A 14,174-nucleotide genomic window follows, 5' to 3' on the forward strand; every position below is an offset into this window, starting at 1 on the left:
TTCGAATGACCCAAAAAATTGCAAATAGCCATAGACCTGAATTAGCTTTATTCTCGAAAATCCAAAATTTTGAATAAACCAGAATTCCAAATAACCTAAGTTTTCAAATGACAAAATCCCGAATGTCCTACATTTCCAAAAATCCAAAATCCCGCTTGCGCTAAAATTCCGAATGTGCTAAAATGCCAAAGTATCCGAAATCTTAAAAAACCAAAGTTCCTAATGTGCCACATTCCCGAAAAGCTAAGGTTTCGAATTTGCCAAAATTCCAGATAGCCGAAATCTTGAATGAACTACCTTCACGAAAACCCAAAATTCCGAATAAACCAGAATTCCATATGCTAAGTCCTAGAGAGACAAAATCTCGAATGGACTATATTACCGAAAGCCAAAATTCAGAATAGACCAAAATCTTGAAAATCCAAAATCCTGAATAGGTTTAAAATCCGAATGACCCAAAATTCCAGAATGTCGAAATCTGTACCGAATGGACTACACTCCAGAAAAACCAAAGCTTCAAATAATCCAAAATTCCAAATAGCCAAAGTCCTGAAAAGCCAAAATCCAGAATGAGCCAATTCAAAATTACAAAATCCTGAAAATCCAATTGAGTGGATCCTGAAAATCCAAAATTCTGAATAAGCCAAATTACTGGAATTCTAAAATCCCGAATGGGTCAAAATTCTGAACGAGTCAAAATTCTAAGTAGCCAAATTCTTGAAAAGCCAATATCCTGAATGGGTTGCATTCCTGAAAATTAAAGTTTCTATTAGAACAAAATTCCAAATAGCCAAAATCAGGAAAAGTCAAAATTTCGAATGGATCCAAATCCCGAAAAGTCAAAGTTCTGATTGGGTCATATTCTCGAAAAGCCAAAGTCGCGATTAGGCAAAAATTCCTAATGACCAAAATCCTCAAAAGCCAATATTCTGATTGGCTTTTGAGTAATGTGAGGAAAGTTTTAAATAATTTCTTAGTTTGTTTAGGATATGTGAATTACGAAGTCGGAAATATTTTATTTTTAGATTAATTTAGATATTAATTTATTTAAGATGAAGGGTGGCAATGGCAATTTGGGGTGACCAGACCCATCTGTCGCAGATTCAATTTGCCAAAATCATGAACTTTAGTTAAAATTCTCGTCGATTTGCTGGTACTAGAAGGGGTTGAAGTTAATGTGAGTGACAAGCTGACTTCCTCAGTACAGACCCTCTCAATGCATTTGTCCATTGAGCCCTTTCCGGTTCAATAAATCCGACAAAATATTATTTGCATGTCGATTGCATTTGACATACTGTCGCGAATTTGTCTCCCACTTGTGATCCCGACCGACCACCCCTCTGCTCCCAGCATCCGGCACAAATCCGAAACCCCCCTCGAGTTCATCGAGGTGGTTTCGCTTTATCACTGATGACGGCAAAATTATCCAAACATGGACACGGTGTATGATTCTGTCACAAACAATCGTCGAAAAGTTACAAATTGGACTTATTGGCATTGGGGTTTGGGGGGTGCCCGCCACCCATTCAATCCACCCACACAGAACCCTCTCTCAACAGGGGATTTTTGACCCGGCTGAATTGATTTCCCTACCCTTCCCACCCCGCTCCATCAACCCCCTCAAATTCAAACACGGAAAAATTTATTCAACATATTGAATATTTATTCGTTCCAACCAGATAGACACGGAACACTGTGGTTTGTGCCACAGAGCAACATTTCACGCGGCAGAAATTATTTTTCAGTGCCAAAAATCGTTTGTAATAACCACCCCGACCACTGGAGTCCGGATTAAAAAAGCAATGCAATGGAATAATATGTATTAATTAAAAATCATTCTCACTCGCTATTTGATTGTATTTTTGGGGTGTTGTATGTGGCGCCAAAAATACGGACATGCACAAAAAAGCTGCAGCATAATGACTTTTTTTCACAGTGAAAAAACTGCGTTTGATAATTTTCCTGATAAATACACCACTTAATGCAATAGCAATATTTTGGGGTAAATGGGTCATGTAATTCTTTTTTTTTTTTTGATTTACCGAATTCTCACGGTGCAATTGGTGAAAAAATTTAATAAAAAATTGAATTTTTAGTAAAAAGTGTTAGGGTGGCGGAATTACTTGTGGCCACTGTCTATACTTATGGCCTCCCTTTAAAAAACTTTACAATGTCAAAAAATGATTTCAGAAAACCTCAAAATTAAAAATATTTGACGTGTTTTAAGCAAATCACATTTTTTCGGTTTTCGGAATTATTTTCTGACAAAAATTGCGACATGGCCATAAGTAAAAACAGGCCACAAGTAATGCCGCCACCCTATTAAGTATTACAGAATCAAGGGTGGGGCAGTTTCAGATATACATACCTTCCGGAAATACAAAATTTTGGGATAATAAATAAAATAGGAAATACTTTGCATATTTCTAAATAGCCATTACTATTAATAAAACGGCTGGATTTGGTTAGTTCGATTGTTCATGATCGCATTGGCAAATGTAGCTAAAAAACTCTAGCTGCATAAAACTGCCCCATTTACAGTAAACGTATTGGATCTCGCATTTAGTAGAAAATATCGCTAAATTGGAAATCCGGATAGTCCGTTCACTGTGCAAAAAAGAAAGAAGAAAATTAGCTCCTAACCAAATTCAAAACTGACTAAAACCACCGAGAAAGATACGATAAATGCCGAAAGCTCTGGTGAAATTATGTAATTGATTCATAGGATTTGATCAACAAATTCCGACGCTCACCGAAAGGACAGATTCTCCTGAAAAACCTAGCTAAATTGGAAACGGTGAATTTTTAAAAATTCTTAACTAATAAAAAATGGAAAAGAGCAATAGTTTCGCAGAATTATCGAACTCGTATAACGGTTTTTTTCAATTTTAAATAATAAAAAGACTCTTGAGAGTGTATTTTCTAACCGATTTTAAAAAGTTTAGTTTCGATGGAAAGGTCTTGGAATCCCTGACAAGTCTGTATACCTTCCAATCTGTACCGGTAATAAACCGTACATAAGTTTCAGTCCGAGTATCATTTGCGTTACATGTACGCTGTTTTAGGTATTCATTCAAAATTGCCTTTAAATAAATAAATTATAAATTTGTACAAATTGATTGAAGTCCGATGAACTTAAAAAAAAACTTAAAGAACTGTACTCCGAGAAAATGTCTTGTTAAACGAACAAATGGATTTTGTTGAAATTTTGTCAAAAGAATGTTATTTAACAATTTGACAAAACTTTTTCTTGCATTTTATATGGGAAAACACCCTTTTGACAATCTTTTAACAAGATCCAGTTGGCCGCCAATTTAACAAAACTCTTTCATATTCTGTATGGAAGAACATCCTTTTTGCAAACTTGTCTTGTTAATTTGACAAAACATTTTTTTTCAGAGTAAAAATTCTTGACACGGAAGCCCTAGAAATGTTTTCAAGGTCAAGTATTAAAAGGGTTTCATAGGGCAGGTTATTCAACCGATTTTAGTAGTCTTAGATTCGTTGGAAAGGTCTTGAAATTCCTGAGAAGTCTGAATAAGTCCTAAACTGACAAGTTTGTATACGTATACCTTCAAATCTGTACCGGTAATAAACCGAATATAAATTTCAGTCCGAAAGTCAATTGCATTACATGTACGCTGTTTTAGGTAGTCCCTAAAACTTGCCTTGAAAGAATTATAAATTGGTACAAAGCGACTGGGGTCCGATGAACTTAAAAAGGCTTTGGTAAATGCAAAAACTCTTGACTTAGAAGCTCATAAAAAAGTTTTCAAGGTAAAGTATTAAAAGTTCAATTACATTTTAGCCATCTTAGTCATTTTTTTCAGTGAATTATAAATTGGTTTAAATCGACTATGATCTCGTAAACTTAAAAAAAATCTCTTGTTCGACACTTTTATATAAAGATTTTTCAAATTTAAATATAAAAAAGTCTCTAGAGATCGTATTTGTCTATCGATCAAAGCAAGTTTGGGTTCGTTGGAAAGGTCTTGGAATTTTTGACAAGAGTGCAACATTTTTAGTGGATTATAAAACAATAATAATTCAATTAAATGTTTGACAGATATTATGGACATTCTTTCAAGCGAACTAAGGCTCTTTCACACAATGATATCAAGAATTTTACAGAGCTTGGGAAACTTATAGCCACCTAATTTTTGCTTTGAATGCATTTCTTATTTCAATTTGTTAAGGCAATTTTGAAGCTGGGGAAACCCAAATGAAAAATTGGCATTAAAAAGTGTTTTAGCAAACGCAAAACTGGACTTCATCCTGTGGGAAATCTGCGAATGAATACGATTTCCAACACATGTGAAACCTTCATTAGCTTTTATTAATATGATATTCATTCGTTGGTGCAGAATCTTTCATCAGGAAAGACAAAAAAAAAACTAGAAGAGTCAGGGATTTAACTTTGAGGTTGGAAAAAAATCGCCCAACTGCGCGAGTACTTATTAATCTCGTGGTTGAATGGTACGAACTGTACCAAGAGGTTGTGGGTGGGAATGTATGTGGGAAAAGCGCTTTTCCTCTTCGGTCAAATAAAATGTCTCTCAGCTAATTAACTGTGTTAATTAGGGGCTACTGGATAGGGCTTCTATCCCCCAAACCAGTACTCTCTGAAGACTTTCTGCCAGAGACATTTTTCGAAAATAATTTCCATGTTCATGAAATTAGCCACCCATCCACCCTCTCCTGAACACCACCCCTTGGCATATGAGTCTGTATTTTAAATGTATGGACTTTTTTTCCCAGGAAAGATGGCAAAGTTATTCATATTTGGGCCTCTGGTAGCAATCCTGACCAAGAGTCAAGTGACAAAACGAAAAATTCATATATGCAAAAGTACAACCCTTCGAGGGAGTCTCGGTGTAAATTTTTGGTGAACCCTCTGAGAGCTTTTCCTCGGTAATTAAAGAAAAAAGCTGCTGGGCTCTAAAACTGATGAGACTCATACAAACTCCAACTCCCAAAGATACTTTTTCTCTCAGCAAAGTGGCGTATTAAATATGAGAATCTCACCCTTAGAAATCTCAACCCCATCATCCCCCACAATAGTTGGAGAATACATTTGTCCAGGAGCAGAAAAATCCAGGATGAAAAAAAAATCTACAATATCCGAATGGAGAAAATCTGAGAAAGCGACCAAGTGGAAGTTCCATGTGAAAATTGTGACGGCTGGGAAAGGGATTAATTAACGATTGGGTTTCTTCATAAAATGAGCATTTTTATTCGAGGATTTACCATTCCTCTACCACCTTCCACCCTCAAAAAGCTCCCCCATGAACTACGATGGATAAAAAAAAAACTGTGTCTAGCTGGAAAGCTCAGGACAGAGACCTCATAATATAGGAGGAAGAATTAAAATGAGAAAATTATCGCAAGGATTCTGGTGCAGTATAAAATTATTGTGTAATATAATTTAAAGTTAAAAGCTTCTTTCACTTCCTATGAGAGTCAAGTGAATGTGATGGGTGTGACAGAAGGAGAGGCTAAAGCTCATGTTGCGAACTTTATCCTTCCGCAACTTCTAAGTGTTCAACCACGAGGTAAGGATTAGGACTGGAGTTTTTTCCGTAAAGTACTTGGACATTGCTAAGCTGTTTAGTGGAAAATAAAGGAATATGTATAATAGATAGATAGGTAAATAGATATTTTAATTTGCAATATATAACCTGGTTGCGTCTGCTGCCGACTTACTAATACCAGCCTCGTCAGTAAACGATAGAATCCCTGCCATTTACTGACATGAGATTTAAAAAAGGAAACATTTGTCACGATAGATATATACAGTATCAGCCAAAAGTTTCTTGACAAAGAAATTTCGAGAAATCAGGTGCAAAAATCCTAGAAAAAAAATACTTTATTAAATTTTTCATCTTGAAAATTAGTTCCCTGTAATCCATAGATGTTATTTATGTATTTCAAAAAATTGGTAATTAGGGTAAGTGTGCCAAATTCCGGCCAGCTTGCAATTTCGGCCACCTTTTTCGTTCCACGAATTTCCATGAACTTTTAGTTTTTACATATTCTAGAGATTATACAATGCAAAAGAATAACAAAAAATGTAGCTACGACAAACAAAATGACGTGAAAAAGACATTGGAAGAATTTGGAAGGGAAAGGAACTATGAGAATGAAGGTGGCCGAAATAGGGCACCAAAGCTATGTCTAGATTTTTATTCATTTTAAAATGTATTGAGAATGATTTTAGAGTAAATAAAGACGGTAAACTGTCTACAAGGTTCTAAGCAAAACTCTTACAAAAGAAAAAATAAAAAAAATCAATTTTTATTTAAAATATTACATTTCAAACTTGAGACTTTGACGCTTGCATGCAACTATGCCGAAACTTGGCACACTTACCCTAATTAATTTCATATAAAAAAAAAACTTTTACCACAAGTTGATCATTTTTCATCGGCCAAAAGTTTGTTTACAAATATGAAAGAATGGCTCAAAATGGTCAATTACGTGTAATCTACATCCTATTGCTAGTGTCTACGCAAAATTCTAGGAAAGTTCAACACATATTTACCTAATGGGTATTAGCATTATTGCAGTTTTTTGTTGATGATCGACCTTTGTATTTTTTCCTTCTCAATTTTATATGAGAAGTCCTGTTAGCAAGCTCGCCCAGTGAACACAAAGTGACACGACTTTAGTGAAATAAAGTTTTTCTTTAAGAAATTTCGTCTTTAATTTGTCTCAATGACACCTCGTGATCTCAAGTTTTACAAGGAAGAGTCAGTGATATCCTGAGCAGTGAATAAGATGAATTTCTTAGTCATCTAGAGAAACTTTTCTCCAGTGGATTTATTGGACGCTGCACGTGGGCCTCTTTTTGTGGACTTGGACGGGCAACATTTGGTCCTTCGAGCCGCATTCGAAGATTTACAAATGCGGAGGTCAAGATTACTCAGAGTCTACTGAACCGATCTCTCCGAAATTTTGCATACTTGTTTTGAGAAGTATTATCTGGTCTTTGAACGAAGGATTTACACTTCCTTTAATCAGAACCTTTTTACAATACAAAATGTGTTGAAAAATAGGGCAAAATTAATAATTTTTTACAAAAAGTTTTACCAAAAATCCAAATTTTGTTTTTTTTTTTTCAAAAATCCTTCGTATATCCACGGGTCCAACTGATCCTCTATCAGAGTATATTCGGTTTTTTGATTTCAGATGAATCTACTGGGAGAAATCCTGCCTACCGCAAGGTCTGTTTTTTGAGGAATAATTCCGAAAATCAGCTACCAACGGTCGAATTTTCAAAATTTTTCAAAAATTTTGCTTTTTAAATTTTGTTTTTGAGTTACTCTTTCATATCCCAAAAGTTGGAATTTCTAAAATGGCTTCGACACTATAAATTATTATCAGAAAAAGGCCTATTTTTTAACCTTAGAGACCCATGTAACCCCTTAAGAGTCCATTCTGTAAGTTATTTATATACGAAAAACGTAATTCGTGATAAGTAATTGATAAAAATATTGTGAAATTCTGATGCTCTTTGTTATTCGATAATTTAATCATTATAAAAATTTGTAGGTGAAGTAGGGTACCTTTGAATTGGGGTACCTTCTAAATCGAGCTTTGTGTCCTGTTCTTAAAACAAATTGAGGATTATTACAATGTAATTAAGCTTCATCATAGCAGAGTCCAGTTCCGTTAAAAAATACGACAAAAAAGCCTTATTTCAAAGATATTCCAATTCAAAAGTGACCTACTTCCACTTAAGTTAGAAATCTCTACTGCTTAGTTACCGCAGTAGTAAAAAAAGTTACAGAGAAACTTTTTCTTCTTTATATTGTCTTATAGGATCTTTTAGACAAACATGGATAACATAACAGAAGCTGATCGGAAAGTTTTCATTTCGCCAATTAGGCAACAGTGTTTTTTGTTTTCCTTGAGAAATTAAGAAACACATAAAGAATCAAAAAACACATATTTTTTAGGGATTAGTGCAATTACTTTAAAAGTACTTAATTTAAAGTCCTCAATTAAGTACTTAGTGAAACTACTTTTCATGTCCTCAGTAGAAACTACTTAATTAAAAACTTTTACAAAGACCTTAATTAAGTACTTAAGTGTAAAAGAAGGGTTATGTCATCTTAGTTTCTTCATTCGCCGTAAGGCGCTGACTTGTCATATTTTCATACTTTTTATTAATTAATTGGATGCTCTACAACACCTGAAAATTAAGTCATTGAGTTAAGCGCTTATAAAATACTTATTAAGTACTTACTGTGTTAGCCGGATTTTTTAAAAATTATTTTATGATCGATTTAAGGTATTTTATAGTTGTTTCATATTTACAAAAGTAATGGTAATCCTTGTAATTCTGTAATATTGTTTAATAATTGTTCTCATGGATGTATTAGAGGAAAGTGTCCAAGTGTCTACGCTTCGTACGATCCCAAACTTCGTAATAATTAAATTTTTTCTATGTTTCTGAATAAATGTTGCTTATCGCACTCATATTTTAAAAACTAGAGAAAAATACTTAGTTTTTAAAATATTATGCGGAATCATTTATTCAAAAGCATAAAAATTTAGTCGTTACAAAGCTTGGAATCGGACGAAGCATGGGCATGGACACTCTCCCCTGTATTCAGAAACGGCCCTTTTACTCCCTCTTTCATAAACTAATTTATTTCAAACAGAGAAAAATTCAAGAAAGATCATAAGACGTACCATACCACCTTCTCAAATTTCAAAAGTTCATCATCTATTCCCCTGAAGAAATCATCTTGATTTTATTGTTGTTTGAAGTACACAAATTAATTAATTTTTTATTCGTGTGTCCACCCACAAGACAAGAATTGAGTCAACTCTTTTGCAAGAATTTGCTCCAAGAGCAATCAACAAAGAAATGGGCTTGATATTGTATTGAAAGAAAAGGAACTTCTGCACACAAAAAAAGGGTTTGAATCTGGTTAATTAATACTGAGGCCAGAAGCAGGATATCCTCAACCCTTTTGGCCACGGGGAAAAAATGCAAAAACAATCCTGTATTCAAATGCTAAATAGATTCTCCATTGAGATTGGAATAAATAGCAATAATCGCAATCGCAATAAGATAATCCATAAAACTATGAAAATATCTTTCTGGTAGTTTTGTCACGTTTCCTTTCGAAATTTAATTTTAAAGTTGTTCTGAAATCTGTGCCGCCGCGGCAAATTTTGTATTCCATCTACAAACATCATTCAACACAGAAGATTTCTTTTTTTGTTTGATCAAGGAAAGAAATCTGCAATAAAATTTACTCTTTTTGTCCCACTTGGACAATTTTCTATTTAAATGTCTTTTGTCGATGACAAATTGGAACAGAGATTTGATGGATAGGGCTTTTGTTAACCATTTTTGTCTATTTGAGTTTGTTTGTTTGCCTGTTACCAAAATGACAACAAATTGATCTTAAAGACCTAGGGTAGATTAGGCACTTTTTGTCACTTAGAAAAAAAGGACAAACATTTTTACTTAAGTGGCTTAGCAAATTGTTCGGAAAAAATCAAGTCCAACACGGAAATATTGTAATGATTACATTGGAATAAAAATAAGATGTCTCGGTACGATTGATTAGTGTTTATGATCGGCTGATCGGCGCTGATCAGTTCTCATAATCGTTTGATCGGCAACCATTTATAGTGAACCGTGAATGGTAGGTAACAGTATTCTCCCTTTGAGCGTTCATGCCTTCGCATAATGTGATTTTTGTTTTAGTTTTCTTAAGAGACTTACACATTTCTGTTGAATATTAGTTGGCTTATCATCAATTGTTGATAATTCCATGATAATTTAGTGTAAATCTCTTACGAAAAACAAAAGAACTTTCTCCTAGACCTGTATATCTCTTGGCTTTTACTCACTTTGTTGAGCTTAGTTCCAACTTGGTACTTAAATGTTTGTCAAAAAAAAACCTATCGATATTCCCAAAGTGACTTTTACCTGCTTACTTTCTCAACCGGTACTACAACCAATTGCGGATATTGTCCGGACTCAGGACCCGTCATCACTCGAGCCTGCTACGTTTCAATGTTTTCCATTTCCTAATGAGCTAGTGTCCTGGTCCACGTTGTAGGTCCATCGGAGGCTGGGTCGGCCTCGTTTTCTCGAAGTATAGAGTCCGCCCGTAAAGATTTTCCAGGCTTGGTCGTCTTCATCCTTGCGAACAAGATGATCAGTCTAGTTCGACGACAGTTATGGCTTGGACACAGCTACGACTTAAGCCGAGAGACGGCTCTCCGGTTTAGAAGTAAGTGTGTCTATTGCCTTACCTTTCGGTAGTGCTCATACAACTCGTAGTTGTATGGGCTCCGCGATCGTTCCTCCTTACAAACGGGTCCAAAAATAAGTCGTAAAATCCTTCTCTCAAACGGAACAAAGAGTTCGAAGTTGTGTTTGCTGAAGACCCATGTTTCAGATGAATATGTGTGAACTGACAGGATTATAGTCCTATACAGAAGTAACTAAGTCTTTATGGCTAAGGTTCTGCACTGGAAAACCGGTTGACTTTCAGCAGTATTTTTTTAAGGATCATGATATAAAACCCCCTCCAGGCACTCCCAGGGGTAGCCTACGCAAGGGAGCGTTACTGTCTTACATCCGGTAGCTTGAAGGAGACGTTCGTACAGGCCTTGAAAACAACCGAAAATCAGTCTAAATAGAGAATGAATTCCCGGGAATTCCCATTAATGTTCTTATCAGAGCAAGGGGACAATCTGGCAAAATTCGGACTAGGCTCTTCCTCTTGTTTTCGACTTTTCAGCTTAACGGAGTCTCAGGTCTGAAGCACGTATTTCCCTAAACACACTTACGACTTAAGTCAAGAGATGGCTTAACGTAACTACAATCAAAATAACGATTTGACTATGTTAATATTAGATGCTCGGTCAGTAGATTAATTTTTGAATAATAAGAAACACGGATTTGACCTAGATCCTTCTCCTCCTTTATTACTCGGACAACATTTCGGAGCTTGTTGGCTCCTTCCTCAGGTATGCAAAGTAATGGGTGGGAAATAGGGTCTAGGCACAAAATAACTACGTATATACACACTGGACGATAATTGCATGCTCGTGGTTAGAATGCGACGAATCAGTCAGTAATCTAATTTTAAGACGTCTGTGTGTCTAGGGCATAATAGGGTATCTTCAGTATTCAGAAGTATGATAAGTTCTCACTTTGAGAGGAAAACATTTTTTTGGTCTTGTCCAGAGCTTTCGGTCTTCATATAGGCCTCTTTAGTGGTTGACTAAATTGTCTCTTCGTTGTTTTTCTTAGGGTTCGACGCAATTTTCTTGGTCTGGAAAATCGTGGTTAGCAGGATATGTCCCGTCCCTATGGGAGAACTTTTCTCTTCTTAGAAAATTTAAGTACGTTTGGAAAATTGTGATGCGACTTTGAGATCAAATTTAGTCGATCACTGAAGAAGGCCCATAGCTGGATCGAAAACTTTATATTGAATTTTGAAGTTTTCTCCCCTACTGCAAGGTCAATATTTTACTCTGTTAGAATTTGAAAAAAATGCCTGATTTTCAACAACGAATTAATTAACCATGTAAGGACGAAAGGGCCAAAAATTGGAGGTGAAAAAAAATGTCCCTTAACTTATCAGAACAAAATACAACTTTATATGGCCCTAGGAAAATTTTGTTTTTGGGTCACCGTTGATCCAACCGTCTTTAACCCTTTGAGGACAAAAAAACACCGGTGTTTCAAAAACAAAACCATTTTTTCTGACTATTTTTAGGACATGGTAACTTCCTTTAGTAAAAAAATAATGTTTTTGGCTTTGAGACACCGATGCTCAAACTTCCTTAAAGGGTTAAATGGTTAAGTGCCTACCTTAAAAAAATACATTAAGAATATCCTAATTGAAGGACTGTAAATTACCGCATTGTAATTTATTTTTAGCAATTAGGGTGGAGTCTACACTTATGGATGTTATACACTTATGGACAACTTGCAAAAGTCTTAAGTTGTTACATGAAACTGATTTCGAAAACCACACAAATTGTTAATTACATCATAAACTGATATTTTTATTATTTTTCGAAATCTGTTTTAGGTAAGAATTTAAGATTTGCACGCTGTCCATAAGTGTATAACATCCATAAGTGTGGACTCCACCCTATGCTAAGTAATTTGAAAATTTCGGACCTTAGGAAAATCTGTTTTTTTTTTTTTTTGAAAAAATATGAAAAACTAATATAATATATTGCAGTTTCTATGGCGAAAAATGGTTATTCCACCCTTTTAGTTGATCAATTTAGATAAAAATCGGCATCGTAGGAAAGGTCTTGCCACGCTCAATGGTTCAGTGATTTTTCTAGAGATCGTCCTTCAAAAAAATCACCACAATTTAACAATTTCTATAAATATACATAATTCAGAATTAAAATGCGTGGAAATGATTTTTATGGCCTCAGTAGATATCGCTTGACAATCATTCGCATAAATCGTGGGAACGATGAACAAATCGCATCAATAGCCTAAGACTGGCTTTAGTAAAAAAGTCATATAAATTATTTCGACAGTGATTGAATGTCAATACGACAATGTGTGTGTTTTAACAAGTGAGCACGACAAAGCAGAAAAAAGAGGCAAATTTATGTATATTTGACTTTTTGTAGATTAGCGGCTTTCTGTTGTTTTCCTCACCTTAAACACCTCAAGACAACCTCCTCCTTCTCTGATTCTGTGTCCGATGGACGTGAGCAAAATTCATCAGCAGAAGAGTTTTCTGGTCACAAACCATCGACGATGACTGCCTTAATCGGTCGATCAAACTCCACAAATTTATCGCACAAGAGCGACATGGTCAGTGAAAATGATGGCCAGAGTGAGATTTGGCATCCGTGAGTCACTAATTTGGGTGTGATATGTTATTAAAGACTCTGCCCAATAATTTAATGATTACTGGCCAGAGTCAATTCGGTTTTTTGGAGTGCGTGCGATTTCACCGACGGGTCTCTCTGTGACATGTGATACGATCGGAATACCCAAAAAGGAAAATCTATATAGGAATGGAGATTGGATAAAATATAAATTATCCATGGTGATGGAGAGAAGTCCAGAGAGACCCAGTCAGATTGAGAATGGATAGAAGCGAAGAACGATTAAAATACTGGCAGCTAATCAACTTTTTTTTTGCCCTTCGCTTAGAAGAGATTGACAGGTTGCAATTAAATCCTCTTCAAATAATCTCAACAGAAGTCGAACGTCTTTCCTCTTATTTTTTTCCTCTGACTTTTTATTGTGTTTCTTCTTTTATTAACTTTTTATTGGATTATTTTAAGCACTGAGCAGATGCAGCGATTTATAAGACAAATTCGGAAATAATAGAGCCGTTGCATTGACTAAATTTAAAGGAGGAAAAATGCAATGGCTTTTCTAAATTTTAGTACATTCGTGTAGGGGAAGGGTTTCAGGCTTCGCACATACTTTGGTCAGATTCATTGAAGAAATATGGGAAAAATATTAAGTGTTCGGAGCCAGAGTATGCGCGAAGCCTGAAAACCTCCCCCTAGGTCACTAGTTTACAACCAAGGGGTTACTCAAGTTTGGACAACCGACACATTTTTCCGTTAAAATCCATAGAATCCACGGAATCACTCGTAAGATTCTGATAGAATCTAAAATGATATTCTTTCAAGAATCACTGGAATCAAATGGAATTACTGGAATGACTAGAATCAAATGGATTCACAGAATCATTCTTTCCTAAAACTCCACGATGAATAATGATGAGCCAAAGTACATTACAAATATCTGGATTTTTTTTAATTTTCCAAAGAAAATTAATAAAGGGACATATTTTCACATTTCAACTGAAACAACAACCGTAGAATAAGTCTCATTTGAAAAGAAATACGATTTCTCTCATTAGACCCAGTCAGCAAAAGCGGTCAAGGGGAACCCCCGTGAACGGTAAGGCCCTACATTTTGTCCTATTTTCAGTATTTTACACAGATTAAGATGCCCATTATTTAGGATTGATAAGAGGGTCTATTTAAAGTCAAGGGTGCAACAGGGATTTTAGCAAGAGGGCATCCAATTTGGAGAACTATCCCCAACAGAAATCGTTTTTCGAACACAAAGAACAAGAGTTTCCCCCAAAATTTGTAAAAATAAGCCCAATTATTATGACTTTGAGCTTATTCAAAAA

The sequence above is a fragment of the Phlebotomus papatasi genome, chromosome 1, assembly GCF_024763615.1.
Source record: "Phlebotomus papatasi isolate M1 chromosome 1, Ppap_2.1, whole genome shotgun sequence".
NCBI classification, from domain to species: Eukaryota; Metazoa; Arthropoda; class Insecta; order Diptera; family Psychodidae; genus Phlebotomus; species Phlebotomus papatasi.